This window comes from Acipenser ruthenus, chromosome 21, assembly GCF_902713425.1.
Source record: "Acipenser ruthenus chromosome 21, fAciRut3.2 maternal haplotype, whole genome shotgun sequence".
Classification (NCBI taxonomy): domain Eukaryota; kingdom Metazoa; phylum Chordata; class Actinopteri; order Acipenseriformes; family Acipenseridae; genus Acipenser; species Acipenser ruthenus.
Genome location: NC_081209.1, coordinates 28057519 through 28073623, shown reverse-complemented (window position 1 = coordinate 28073623; position 16105 = coordinate 28057519). Strand labels below are relative to the sequence as shown.

Here is a 16105-nt window from a genome sequence, read left to right as displayed (position 1 = left end):
TCAAGCTATATTGTTCATTTTGTAATATGAGTAATGTATAAAATTATTTTGGGTTCATGAATAATCCAAGAAATACTGTTATGGGGAGAAGGGTGTTTGTGACATCATGGTTTACAGCACACAGCTGCTGACCCCTTCGGTCAATCACACGGGCTCCGAAGGGGGTCCCAAGCAGACTCCTAATCACACACAAACATGCAAGCACGTTCAAATGAAGAAAAGGCTTGCTTTCTTCTGAAGAATCTCTAGCACCTTCACCACTAATTAACAAAATCAAGTCATCCCAACTTTCCTGTCTTACTCTAGAAATTTGACAGAATTGTAGTTCTCTCATGCATAAAACCTTTTCATATTATGTGTACAGTAAAAGTAACCTCAGAATTGATAATAATAATAATAATAATAATAATAATAATAATAATAATAATAATAATATACCCATATATGTATTATGCAAAAGGAAATATGTATTTCCAATATTGTTTACATTGGTAATATTCTTTGCATAGCAATTGTGTTAATAAAACAACAAGCTTGTATTATTTAAATATGCTTTATAAGGATAGTTAGATACTAGGAGAGCTTTTTTAAAAAAATAAAGTTTTAGTTCGTTCATAATATGAGTTTAACAGCCCATAAAGTATCCATGTTCAGGCAGATTTGGCAGAAAAATAAATGTTAAAAACGGTGTCAAAGATGCAAATTAAGGACAGCTAATGCAATAAACGTGCATCTACATCTATTAAATGGTGTGAGTGTGACACAAAACATTATACCGTGATCCAACAAACGCTGTACACACTTTGTCCAATTCCCTTTCCGGCTAGGGTACCAGTTTCTAAGCAGGACTTTTGGTGTTACTGAGATGGAAACGGTTGTGTTTGATGGTGGGATCGACGAGGACAAGTTCAAAGATACGTCTGAGCACCGTGACAGCGAACAATTGAAATTGAACTGCGTGTGAAGAGTCAATGCCAGTGTCACCCCCTCCTGTACCGAGGCCACGGAATCAGACGTCGCCGGCAGTACTGCCCTGACTGCTGAGCGGATCAGACTTCACACAGCAGACAGGAGGGACTTACTGAATGGAAGCAGAAACGTTTGAAGTTTCACATCTGAAGAAAAAACAAAAACAGAGCAGATGTTTGGTAAATAAAACATGTAATGCTATTACAATAGACGATTACTCAGCAGCACGGAAAAGCGTGCAAAGAAATCCGACCAGTGTTTTTGTTCTTCTGCCTAGCTGTATTCTAGCACGTGGTGTGGTACGTTACCGCCTTCGTGCTAGCGGGAAGTTGCACTACAATGTTACAGAAATAATGTCAACTATATGTAGAAGAGGCTGGTTCAAGGCGTTCTATACAGAACACTGTTATTTTCAAACTGTTTAGTTAAGAAAACCACACCACCACCAACAACACAGAGTTCTAGAATGGGTTCAGCACAAAAACGAAGAACCGTGCAATGTCCCCTAACCCCATACACAGAACTCTCTTTTCTAACGCACTAACACATTGACCAGAACAAAATGAATGCATGTGTAAATATTCTATGAAAAATTATATTCGTTCAATGTTCTGCTGCCAGCTTTGAAACGTTGAAATGCTGCTGATTAAGTTGGAACCACACGTGTTTTTACTGTGTTGTTTGTACATTGCAATCGTCTTTGTATGCATTTTAATCGTCTCTTTATTGTTTTCCAGGAGCCCCTTGTAAATGAGGCCTCCGTGTCAATAGGTAGATCTCCAGGTTAAATACATCAAAAATAATAATACATTGTATGAAGTATGCATGCATAGCATTAGCACCCGGAGCACTCCAAACATGCAGAAATACTAGGGAGAATGTAATATAAAAGAAGAAAACTACAGAATGGAAGAAGGGGATCTATAAACCTCACAATTCCCATCGTATATGTGTTCTTCAGGTATAATATCACTGGCTGTGTGATTTCTCTTCACTCCTCATTTTGTGCATTTCTGATGAGGTTTGTGTGTGGCAATGTGTGAAAGTGTGCCAGCTGGTTTTCAGGCTGCATCGCGTTTCAGAACTAAACATCAATCTCATGAAAGAAAACTAAAAAACATTACAGAGTAAAGCATATCAACACTAAAAATGAGTTTATAATCTGTTGCATCTGTTCAATAATGGAACATTTGACTGCATTCTCTATGATTGAAGATTCATTTTAATAGAGCGCAACTTGATTTACTGATAATCAAACAGCATGGTTTATATTTGTGATGACAATAATAAAAGCCAGCTCTGTCAGTAAACAACACACACACACTTTTATACAGGTGCAGTGAAACAGCTGCCTCAGTTGTGCTATTTTATCAATGCATTTTAATAAAGACGCATGTCTTTTTTTACCCCTGGTCTTTGGGAAGAATGTGTAAGTGCACCCCACGTTGTAAACGGAACTGTGCTCAAGTGATTCATTGACTGGTCACGCGTACTGATGATCTGACTAAAGGGAAATGTCACTAATATTGGCAGCGAGAACTCGATCAGTTGAGGGTGAGTTTGACGATACGGGACTGATGAACACGCAGACACCCCGGCCAGTGACCTTTGCGCTTCTAATCCCTTTCACAATCCGTTTATCGCCTCTTAAACCATAAACCAGGGTTACTTACACAGGGTGTGGGTTTAATGGGGATTACTTGAGGTGATAAAAGGATTTACTAGGCATCTCTTTATCACCAGGATAGTCCAGCACCGAGACTAATTCAGGTTCATTCTCAAACGTGCAATCAAAAATAATAATAATAATAATAATAATAATAATAATAATAATAATAATAATAATAATAAAAATAATAATAATAATAATAATAACAACGAGTGAACAATCTACCTTTTTATTATAATTGTTTTTTTAAAATATAATTTAAGTTACCGATGTTCTGCTTCATGACTGGATGATGAAGTCATATATATATATATATATATATATATATATATATATATATATATATATATATATATATATATATATATATATATGTTCCTTTTACACAAATGAGATTGGGATCAATTTGATTGCTGGATTCAAACAGTAAAAGTATAAGACCAGGAATCGAATTAACAGAATCAGATTGTATTCACTTTCATGGGAATTGTTGCTGTTATAACCTTGTGTTAGATAGTTACATGCTTTAACAATTATGTTGTAAATAAAATTAAAAAAGGGTTTCCTATAGGTGTCCTATATAGAACCGTTCAGTTCATTCAGTCTTTCTGTGGAATATCCTGAACAACATAATGGGTTATACATCCATAGGGTTATTAACAGAACAATTTGGGCTTCCATATTTGGAGCCCCCTAATTAAGGGGTCGCTATGTGAGAGTGAGGCTTTGAATTTGGAACCATATCGTGTTCTATCAGATTCTACAGAACCCTTTGTTATTCAGTACATTAGACAGTTCCCTATAGAATCTAAACTCAATAAGGGTTCCAGAATGTCTGAAAGTTATGGGTCGATCGAATGCCAGAGGACCTTGTTTTCTCTATTCTAAGAATGTCGTGATGTTCATAGATCTTCTTCGAAAGTTGATACAGCCCATATTTAGTAGGTTGGTTTATTAATTTGACGAGTCAACAGAGTGAGGAGCGTTTAGTTGAATTATTCCCAGTGTTACTCATGCGTCACATTTCTGGTGTGTAGGCATTGAAAATACACCTACAGAAAATACGTGTATCTCACTAATACAGAAGAGAACGTGTGAGTGCTGCAACCAAACACCGAATCGCCATTGGAAACGAACCAGCAGGTCTTTAGAAATGATTAGAAGCTGTTGAGACGTCCTCGCTGAAGAAAGCACACACACACACACACACACACACACACACACACACACACACACACACACACACACACACACACACACACACACACACAGCCCGCACTACGGTTATTGTATTAATAAAGGGGTACATGTTACACAGTTCTGAACGTGTACACAAGTTATACTGGCATTGATTATAAATGATCTAAAACACTATTAGAAACAACAACGCTGCCCAGTTTAGAGGAATCCTAATCGGTTAACTTTATATGATAGGCATTTAAAAATAATAAATACACATTACAATAACCTATTGCATGCCAATACTTTAAAACTCACTGCTTTATACGTGTGTGTGTGTGTGTGTGTGTGTGTGTGTGTGTGTGTGTGTGTGTGTGTGTGTGTACTTACACACTGTTGTAAACTAAAGCCTCAAGTCTAATATGAATTTAAAATCAGTGTTCTATTTATATAAAGTTAGAGTATACATTTAATTTAAAATAAATGGTTTCGTAATGACTGTATAGTTAGTTATTACATAATAGACGACACACATAAATGAGCTTTTGATGCAAACAACAGTGCTGTAGGTTAGCTCAAAATCAGACATACAGCCTGCAGACTGAAAGCATGAAACAGAGTTTGAAAGTTTCCTTTTGTTCTGGACAGGCATTACTGTCTAGAAGAAAAAAAAAAACAACAAGGCCAGTCCTAGACAGTTGGAGTACAAAGATGTTTTTATTTAAATTTGTTTAGAGTTTAGTGGATTTGCATGAAAATGTGTGAGAAAGGCTGGCTACAATGACCTAATCCCCAGCTGCCATTAAGGGTTAATTAACTATTGAATAGCAGCAATGGGGGGAACAGACTGAGGACGTGAACTGAATCCAGCCTGCGACTCAGACTGTGAGACTGAACAGGGAGACCAATTACACCAAGCCATCGGGGGCTGCTGTGTGGAGGAATTAAACAAAACACAAGAGGAAAGCACTCCTCACTAACTTAACTCTGGTTAGTTTGATCTTACACACAGTGTAAAAAAAAATGTCGAAAAACTAAGATTCCTTCCCAGGAAATAATGAACCTGTAAAAAAAAACTGTGTATCAACGTTGTGTTTAATCCATAGCAGAAAACGTTTTAATAAATTGAAAATACATACAGATTGAACTCTTCCCAATATATGTATCTATTCATTTGTCAGAAATGCTCGTCAGCCATTCTTAAACCGTCTAGCACACAAAACAAGACCAGAAGAATGTGAAACAAACAGGATCAGCTACATTTCCAGGAGGGTCTGGGAATGGCATTTTGGGGGCGCAGCTGGTCTGATCGTGTGTTTTCAGCGTGCCAGCATTGCAAGTCCAGGTTGCTGGGTTGTCTGTGAACTGAACTCGCTCCTATTATAGCCCTTTTGTTTCGCCTTAACAATCGGTCTTTATTCCAGTCCTGTACTTGGCACCGTTTAGCTGCCTGACTCCAAGCTTAACCACCCTGCCTCTTCTGCTTAAAGCATTGAAGCAAATATATATAGTAAACGTGGTGGGCCTCTCCACAGTCTGAAACATCAGTGGTGTGGAGTATAATTCTATAATCTACTACATATATGATTATTATACACGACCACACGACCAAAGGACAGAGAGACTGCCTTATTCAGAGAAGGAGAGTGAAAAAAACAAAGAGGGAAGTTAAAAAAGTTGGGGTTTTCAAATTTTGTAAAGCGGTGTTCTCAGGACTGAGAGGAGGCGTGTCTAGCTGCACTTTACCTGCTTTGCAGAATTCGCTCGTCTGTTTTAAAACGACATGCACTCGATCTGAATTGCAACACCAAGACCACGGACAGCAGAAAGGTAGGAAACTATTTCATCTGTTACGGAGTAAAAACGTGCTTCAGAAAGTGAAGCGCCCTGCAGAAGTGTGGCGTGACCAGTGTGACATGCGACTGTCGGGGGGGGGGGGGGGGGGGGGGGGGGGGGGGGGGGGGTCGTTGCTTCTTTATTTTCTTCCCAAATGCTGGCTGGTCCGATTTTTGCATAAACCATAGGTCATTGGCAGTTGCTGTTTGGTTAGTGTGACACTTTGACCTGTGACACAAATCTCCGGAGCCCAGTGTATTAGCTGGTTGTACAATGCCGCGTCTTCAGGAGACAATGGCTATCCCACACAGCACCTCGCAGCTTCAACTCGATCAGTAACCCCACAAGACATCTTGTGTCACCGAACCCATTCCGATTCGTCCCCTTTTCTTTAAAAGCAAAGGGGTTGACATTGTTCAATCAATTGGTAATCCGGTTAATCGATCATTATTACCATCGGGTCTCATTCCGGGGACAATGACGTCAGGGCAAAGTTCAGTGGAATGGCGTGCAAGTGTTGTAAGTGCTGAAAACAAAAGCTCCGTAATTAAACAGAGGTCGCTCAATGTGACCGGGCTTGTATTTTCATGAACTAATCTACTGGGAATCTCTTTTACGCACATCATTCTTCGTTCTGCTGTGTTACTTTGGGTTTTTTTTTTGTTTTGGTTAGTCTGATTTGTAACGAATACATTCGCCTTTTTTGCTTAATGTAAGTATAATGCCATATCACTTATTGGGATGTCAGGGTGATCGGACTGTAGTTACAGTCAAACTGTGCAGAACATCGGGCAGTTTTAAGTGTACATTTATTGCGCCTTATTACATATTTACTGGTTTCTTTAAAATTTGCCCATGTTCATTGCCTGCGTTTGTACACTGCCACTACTCTGGCTATACCGAGAAGAATATATATATATATATATATATATATATATATATATATATATATATATATATATATATATATATATATATATATAGACACACACACCTTTTAACTGTATTTCATATATGTTTTAAATCACCATGGCCAAAGTCTCTTAATTGTACTGATTTAATTGACACAGAATATTACATTACATTATAATAACAGTATAGCATAGTCCACGTTCTTGCACGGGTCATCAGTGCATTCACCTTTGTGTTAGAGGCGAAAGAAATAACAGGGAAGTTTAACTGTGATCATCAGCCTACTCCCGAAGCAAGGGGAGAGAGAGAAAATATAGAGCGGCGCGTCTGCAGGGTGGTGATTGTGAGATGCAAAACAAATGAGGGATATTATAAATACACCCTCACAAGGACACACAACACTCATGCCTCGGTCTTCCAACCTTCCGGTTTTGTTTTTAATTGCTACTGAAACGTGTTTCCTTTTTGGTAATTGTTTCGCTAAAGAGAGATGTACATTTATAAATTATAGATGAATGATTTTGTTAGAAATACATCTCTCTCTCTCTCTCTCTCTCTCTCTCTCTCTCTCTCTCTCTCTCTCTCTCTCTCTCTCTCTCTCTCTCTCTCTCTGCTGCCGCAGCTGTGCTGTCGCTGTATTATTTTTTTTCGGAAGCCATTTTGTAGCCTATTTCAATGAAGGGTTTAAGTAAAGTAATTGAGATTTCAGTTGCAATGCAGAAGGCGCAGGGGTCCCCAGGACCGGGGTTGGGAAGCCCTGCCATAGTGTCTGCCCCCGACTCCTCCGCAGAGCAGCAGCGCGGTTGCTGGCTGCAACGTGAGGGAAATACCTTCATACGGAGAAGCAGGTGCACGGTGGAGGCTGTGCATTTAAACATAGCAAGTCAGAAACTGCAATTAGGAGACTGCTGAGCAGAGAAACAAGCCAAACCCTCGATATATAGTGTGTGTGTGTGTGTGTGTGTGTGTTAATTGCAATTGTACAGAGAAAATGCTTATAAAACGTATTATTATTATTATTATTATTATTATTATTATTATTATTATTATTATTATTATTATTATTATTATTAATAGATGACGATGAGAGTGATACTACTACTACTACTACTACAATAATAATAATAATAATAATAATAATAATAATAATAATAATAATAATAATAATAATAATAATAATAATACATGTTGGTAACCTAGTTATCCTTACAGTTAACATTATAAATCCGATCCTTTCAGATTCATTAATACCGGCCTTTTCATAAACAACGCACTTACACAATCCACAATTCCAACTCATGATAAACTGAACTATCTGTTTGTATTTTACACCTTCCCCTTACGAATTCCAGCCCAATCACAGCGACAAAATATGTTTTCAAAGAGGGATAATATACGAGCCCCCAATGCGTACCAAAAACCTTTAATGGAAATAATAAGTCATATCCAGTCTAATTGCAAAATCATCTTGCAGAACAACAACAATATAAGAAGAAGAAGAAGAAGAAGAAGAAGAAGAAGAAGAAGAAGAAGAAAAAGAAGAAGATCAAGAGGGAGGAGGAAGAAGAAGAAGAAGAAGAAGAAGAAGAAGAAGAAGAAGAAGAAGAAGAAGAAGAAGAAGAAGAAGAAGAAGATCAAGAAGGAGGAGGAGAATGTCTGTAGTAAATATGCTCCAGATGTTTAGCCAACTCTCTGGGCTGTTATTTTTTAAAAGCAGCCTCTCAATTCAAAGTTTTTTATAAGCAGTACATTGTGTGTGACTGGACAAGAAACAAAAAAGTGTTCTGTGCAAGAAATATAGAATATAGTTACATAAATAAAGTAGCTTCCATCATTACATTTCCATTATGGATAATAATAATAATAATAATAATAATAATAATAATAATAATAATAATAATAATAATAATAATAATAATAATAATAATAATAATAATAATAATACATTTGCCTAACAAAACGCTAATAATTTGGTTATGAGAGCTATTTTCTAATCCGTTCATGAATGTTTACATTTACTCTTCCCAAATGAAATAGGCTGGTTTAGAGGCCTCCTTCTCTCCCTCTCCGTTTCTATATCTGTGCAGTCTTTAAACTTCATATTATTATTATTATTATTAGTAGTAGTAGTAGTAGCAGTAGTAGTCGTAGTCGTATTAATAATTAAAAGTACGGTATAGAGGTTTCCTATGCAGTGGAATTCTGTGGATCCTAATATAGATCAAACACGCACTCCTTCAAGAACTCAATTAGTCGGGCTGTTAAGCCAATGTTCTGTATAAGCCGGTTAGCGAACACAAAGGGGGTCTCAGAGTCCTTTAAATAATAGCCGTATCATTATCTGCTTTACATCGAGTAAGAAAAATAAAAATAAAATCAATCTATATCGATGGGTCATGACGGATTTAGATGCCATTATTTCTATGATATGTTGCAAGCATGTAAGAATTAGAAGGGATGGTAAACTATAGGTAGCTCGCAAAATCCAACACGCACAATGCATGGATATATATATATATATATATATATATATATATACCCCGCCTCCCTGTAATCAGCTCAGATTCATTAAGGATGAATGGCTTGTAATGTTAACGAGGCAAGGCGAGTATCCTATGCGTTTACAGCGAGTCCCTGCCCCTCATTAACCCGCTCATTGCCGCACCTGTTTGCACTGGGAAGTGCCTCAGGGCTTGCACTATAGTACACCTGTCAATTGAAGAATCCTGACAGACATCACGTGTGTGTGTCGGGGGGGGGGGGGGGGGGGGGTTTATACCTGTCGCCTAGCTCTGTGACATGCTGCGCAGCGAAAGCGCTGGCGTTTACACTTAAATCACACATTGACCCTTTGTTTTCAAAGAGGTTCGAGTCTCCCGTTAACACCGCGCCCAGTGTTTTAGCAGCACACGGTACTGTTTTTTTTTTTTTTTTTTTTTTTACCCCTTTACCAATTGAATGATCAGAAGTGATGTTTTTTCGCTGTTGGCTAAAGTTTCTTTTTTTTGTCATTTTAGGGACCAAAAACTACCTAAACAATGTACCAAGTTTACAACATTCAGAAGAGCGAGAGAGGCACCGCTCATTCCTTCTATCTAAAAAAAAAAAAAAAACAGTCTGTGAAGCACCACTTCAAATCAAGGAACTAAATCCATAATTATTTGAAACCGTTTGCTTTGTTTAATCATGTCTTATTTTAGGAACGACCCTTCCCAAAAAGATATATTCACAATATTTTGTACAGGTCATAGTTGTGTGCCGAGCTTTTGCCCCCACGTGCCCGCGTTGTTGTATTGCTTTATTAAAACACACTTCATCTTTGGGAATTAAATCAATGTTTGCACAGCTGTACATTTAAGAAAGTAAAGCATGGTTTCTTCAGTGTCTATTGTTAGTTTCGAGTGATTTCTGTTCTGTTTAGAAAGTAATGACACGGGCACTGTGTTGTGTTGAGTATTCCACTCTTTGCTATATAATATAAGGCTCGATCTGAATTTGGAACTCCTTATCGTGGTTCTGTTGTGTCAAATTGATTTCATTTGGAGCTCCTTGGGTTTATACGGTACACTTGATTTAGGATTCTCGGTTTTTCATTAACAATCGGTTCTTAACAATTCCGTTACTAATAATGAAACATTTACAGCGTCAGTGATTTTATTTTGGTTTACATGTGTCTGTCTCTGTGTCATGCTAGTCCTGAATGTAAAAATTCAAGCAAAACAAACAAAAAAAACATTTTATGTAATCTGTGTTTGTGGCTTGTAAAGAGTAATTTACAGTGTTGCGATTCTAAAATACAATTTGATAATTTACAAACCCAAAACTGAGGACAACGCTACATTGAAATTAAAACAAATAAAACTCATGAATGTTATATTTCCTTTTCGAAATTCTAACAGTTATAAGCATTACATTGAGTTAGTAGGCTACATTATTGTATCTTTTAATCTATAATTGCATGTTGGTGGAATCAAACTATTATTAAAACAAGTAACAAGCAACTCAGACGCTATAAGTAATTAGAAGTTAAACATTCTGATTTTACTTTCCCCTAAAAACGTGCGTATTATTGCATTTTGGTGGAAACACCTTTATAAGTCTGGCTACTAAATCATGCGGTAATAACGCTTAAATTCTGGGTGTGGAAACAAGCTGTAGATATAGGCTGACAGACAGGGGGGGTACCTGGTCACCTGCGATCAAAAACGTAACTCACCAGACATTAGCACTCTGACTTTAAACCAGAAATATCCTCAGCATGATGCGTGTTTACAGTTTGTGGCCCTGGGGTGGATGGAGGGAGAGACAGAGAGCCACAGAGACACAGAAATGCAGTCAATGAATGTATTTGTTTAATAATAAATATGAACTGCAATAGACAACGCACCTGTTAGCACAGGGAATTTCAATGATATAAAAACACAAAACCTTCCTCTAGCTTTCAGGTTAAAACCACGTGTTTACAACAAGATATTTGATCCCTTTCTCTTAAATAATGTGTTTACATGAAGTAACTTTCTAAGTTCAATATTGGTAGATTTTCCTTACCAGTCGTTAGCCATTGGTTTGAAAGTAAACTACAATTTACTCGGTTTCTAGTACAAGTTCTGGTCAATACAAAATAGTGTGTGTGTGTGTGTGTGTGTGTGTGTGTGTGTGTGTAATAGTATCACTATATCAAGCCTTGTCCTACATTTCCATTTTGATTTAGTTTAACAAACCAAACAGCAATGATGTGTTCGTATTTCACTCAGTGTTATCGTTAAATGATTACACAGCCATAGGAGCTGAATGCAGTCCTAGGGTAGTCCTGGTACATTCTCCTATAAAGCCTTGGCACTGGGAATAACCGATGCCATAGCCAAGTCCCACAATGTCGAATGGAATTCCGATGTTGCAAAATGTGTCGATTCGCTGCATCTATTATCTAATGATAATCTCGATGTTCACAAACTCCCTTTAGACGAAATTCCTGGAAGCTCCGTATTTGACCAATTTTATGCAGCTGCAGATTTTAAATCCAAACCATAATGCTCACCAAACAGGGCACCATCCCCCACTCCTTTCACCCATTCTACACAATCCAATCCCTTGTTATCACGCAAGTTTATCCGTGCTAAATATTTAACAGCACTTTATTAAGTTATTTTTGACTTAGCCGAAAAAATACCCCATTAGTGAAATAGCATTAGAAGCAGATTACGCGTTGCCTATGTCCTGTTTGGTGTTTTTAATGTGATTACTATTATTTGCCGGATAAAATGAAATATTTTCCTTCCAGCCAATCCCGTTTGCAGATATTCTTTAAAATAACAGCCAGCAAGATGCGAAGGATGAGGGCGTCCCGCTTATTTAGCCTTGCTAACATGAGATACTGTAACAAGTCAATAAAAAAGAGTTTAGCCAAAACCAAAGTGTGTCTTACTACAAAAAACAACACCCAATATTGAATATACGCAAGAGAAAAGCAGTGCCACGTCACCGCCGCTCTTCACCCCGCCAGCCTTGAATACATTTTTTTTTTTATCACGATGCTGTAATGTAACTTTTTGACTACAGAAGGTTGACAAATAAAGTTGCTTGTGGTGTTCCCGTCATGCAGCTGTGAGGCATTCTAAACAACAATAATTGGCTTTTCTTATTATGCAAATTCGAGTCAGGTGAAACGAATAGTGCTGTCCTGCCATATTGCAATGCGATCTGAATGTGCTTGTTGCAGCCCGAGGCCCCACAATCACAGTCACTGTATACAGTACTCCTCCGGGCTGGTTAAGAGTCCCTCGTCCTTCTAATAAAAACACATCTCGTTTAGGGTACAGAACAAATCCACCGTTTCCCAGTATTGGATACTATTTATTAAGAAGAGTCACTTCTAAAAAGAGTAACAGATTGCCACATACATGAATAATACGCTGTCACATACATAGACGCACTCGGAGACAGTCAGTGCAGATCTTTGAGTATATGAAGGCATTTTATTACGGGTCTATAATTGCACATCATTAAACAGCATTATGTTCAATCCCGTATGAAACAAAGATGGTTTCAATTGTACATAAAAAAAAAACAGAATGTTATCCCCGTTGCATAGCATGCTAAATTGAAATGTCATTAAATACATGTTGGATATAATTGTATAGGCAGATACAGGCGCAATCAGATGCACGGTGATATAGTGCGCTCAGATCTGCCAACGCGACCAGGTGAATCCTCACTGTGCACAGTACCCAGCGCTGCAAATCTCAATGACAAAATCATTCACTCCAGATCAGCGCCATCTACAGGACTCAGCGAGTAGTGTTATTGTTTTTCTGCAATGCCAATTTGATTGGCAGAATATTTGCCAATTTTTGAAAACTGGAGAAGTGGGAACCTACAACACAATGATCCGAAACAGCGTACAGACAGACGTTAAAAGGACGCGTTTGTTTTCATGCATTTGTAATGTACGATTTCAGGAAATACTGTCATGACAAATAAAGACTGCCTACAGTATGTGCGTGGGTTTCTAGTGGTCTGCACCGCGCTACATGTGAAACGAGGGAGGCAGTTGTTACTACAGTTCCGGATCGTTTGCGTAAACGCTAGAAATTATTATTTAATGTGCACCAGCAGAATAACATGCCATTGTGTCTTCAGAAGCATTATTATCCCTAATCCTAATAAAATACATACCACCAGAAAACAAAATCTGCATAATAACAATAAGTACAATAATAAATCATTTTATTAATAATAAAATGAGTAAAATTTGTCAATTGTGTTTCCACTCAAATGCACATTAAAAGGGGTGTGCTCATTACAATAACTGGATCTGCATGCATAGAAAATAACCATACTGTACAGAAAAAATGTATTTGCCACTAAGTTAGTGTGACTGTATTCAATATTCCCTTTCTTCTGTCTTTACCTGGCAATTCCTGATTGGAAACGGGGTTGAATTTGTTTTTATACGCCAGTTACGCCAGTTACGCCAGTTACGTGGCTGTCTGTTGTTTGTCCTGTTGTATAAGTGTTGTATTACAATGTCACGCCTGCTATGTAGCCGATGGGACGGCGATGTGAAGGAGAAGCTAACATGTATACATTTACCTTGCCCGCGTGTGGGCCTGAAAACCAAATGTTTTAATGTTGTTCTTTCGCGGACACCGCGCACTTTGAAGTAATATGCCCTAATCAGCCCTTTGCTGATGTACTATTCATATAAATAGTGGTCGTTAGTAGTAGTAGTATAGGGGAAACACTACCATTATTATTGAATACAACAGCTGGGTTATCTACTCAAGCAATGCGTGCTATATAGGGCTTTTATTTGTGGTTACACAGCAGCGAATGAAACCGCTCGGTAATGACCGTCAGTTTTTAATTCCCGCACCAACAGTCCTGAATATAACCATTAAGAACAGGTAGGGACTCGTTTCTAAGTTATTAAGTCATGGTTTGAAAAACAAACAAACGAACAAAACCACACAGCTGTGTGCTGAACATTATTTTCAAATGCTCTTATGCAATAAATATAATGATCAGGTTACAAGGTAAAGTGCAGAGGAAGTAGATTTTGGAGATCAAGTAAATAATAACCCTATAGAGCAATACAATGTTCCTGGTAAAGCAGGAGTGTACGATCTACGCTTTATTCAATAAGCTAGAGAAATTGAACTAGAAAATCGTAAACAGTGGTGATCCGCCACAAACTTTTTTTATATAATAAAATTAAGAGCATTACTATATTTCAGAGCAAGTATTTCTAAGCTTCCTGTCATCGAGGTTTCAGGGTTGGTCATCGCTGTTCATGCACGCGTTGGGTGAACGCCGGCTGCACACAGTATGGAACTGATCAGTGTTCGCGCGCGTCCTTCTGTCCAGAAATTTAAGAGCGGAGGAAACGCCCCGCGAGTGACCATTGAACCATTGAACACCATTGAAAGCGACCCCCGATATCAAAAGTGGAAGATCAGGCAGACGGACTGAGAAGGTCATGACCTCATGCACCGACAGTGGTGGGATGGGAGCAGACACGCGTTGGTTTAAATGACCGACCACCCTGATTGATACAGGGGGAAACTGTCCAGATCGTGTTATGGCTGGACGGAATAAAAAAGGCGAAAGGAGCTGAGGCAGTCTGTAGTATTTTATCTTATGTTCTTATGTTCTTATCACACTGTATACAGCTGCAAAATGTTATGGCGCCAATTTACACCCACCTACAAAAGATTTATTTGACAGATGTCTTTCTCCAAGGCGACTTACCGGTGTTACAGGGCGATTGCTTATTTGTTTAAACGTCTGTTGTAAAGGAAAGCATTGTAGTTTGTGATGTATATGTATGTATATATAGTCTAGGGATTGTGAAAGCTTAGCCTAGAGACTTCAAAATTAATCGGTGTACGTGGAAGTAGCTGACTTGAGCATGAGTCTCTAAGCTAGTATAGCTCTCCAGCTCCTGGTGGTGGAATGCTGAAGACCATATCTAGAAGAACGTGTCTGGATTTGGAGATCAAAGGGCATGGACAAGGTCACACTGCAACAACCCTGATCGCACCAGAGGCCAAAGGGTCTAAAGCCAGACAAGAAGCAAAGTGCTTTGAAAGAGGGCGGCACCAGCACGCTTGCCATCTGAATGATTTCAATACACGTTTAATGAGTTTCATGATCACCCATCGGATCCCACTGAAAGACCACAGGCCAGACTGGACCTGGAAATGATACATGTATATACCGTGTGTCTGTCTGTCTATCTATCTATCTATCTATCTATCTATCTATCTATCTATCTATCTATCTATCTATCTATCTATCTATCTATCTATCTATCTATCTATCTATCTATCTATCTATCTATCTATCTATCTATCTATCTAGGGTCTGCATATTATTACTCCAGATACCGTTACTTATCACTGTGCAGGTTAATACTCCTTAGCCCAAGTAAATAGGAAAATCAGCTGAAATGTAGTTGCTGATAAACTACTTCAGTTAAAAATAATAATACAATTGATGTCTAAAATCTATGCAACGTCATAGCCGTGTTCAAAATCAGATATGGCAATTGCAGCGATTAATAGCAAAAATCTAAACCGCTGCCAAAATGTTTGTAATAAACCGCCATTGGTGCCAGCGTCGAAAGCAGCGGCATGCGTCTTTACTCGCTTCGGATTGCAGGTGTGCGGTCACGTGGAGTCGGACGATCATTTATTTTAATGAATTTATTCTGACCGATTTTCTGCTTGTCATACCGAGATGAATAGGGTCTATTGTGCAGAGCACCAGACAGGGTCCACATACTCGCAAACACCCAGAAATGACTCTGCAAGGCTGAATAATAAAACGACCCCTCTAATGGCAGTTAGCAATTACAACTTCATCTATTTACAGAATGCAGGATTTTTGGAACTACAAGCAAGAGAGAGAGAGAGAGAGAGAGAGAGAGAGAGAGAGAGAGGGAGGGAGAGAGAGAGGGAGGGAGGGAGGGGGGAGGGAGAGAGAGCTGAAGATATGCTGGTCAACATTCAACTAAAAATTAAAACATTAAACTAAAAA

General features: G+C 38.3%; 1 long non-coding RNA gene across 2 annotated transcripts in view; it reads left to right on the top strand.

Moving 5' to 3' along the window:
• The first annotated feature begins 5145 nt into the window (after positions 1-5145).
• The window catches only part of LOC117427834 (uncharacterized), a 43511-nt gene continuing 32551 nt past the window's right edge, over positions 5146-16105 (top strand). The window contains exon 1 of one of the 2 annotated variants that reach the window (XR_004548242.3): positions 5146-5647. This is a non-coding gene — a long non-coding RNA (uncharacterized LOC117427834). The remainder of the gene's footprint in view (positions 5648-16105) is intronic. The other variant, XR_009308063.1, reaches the window with a different exon arrangement.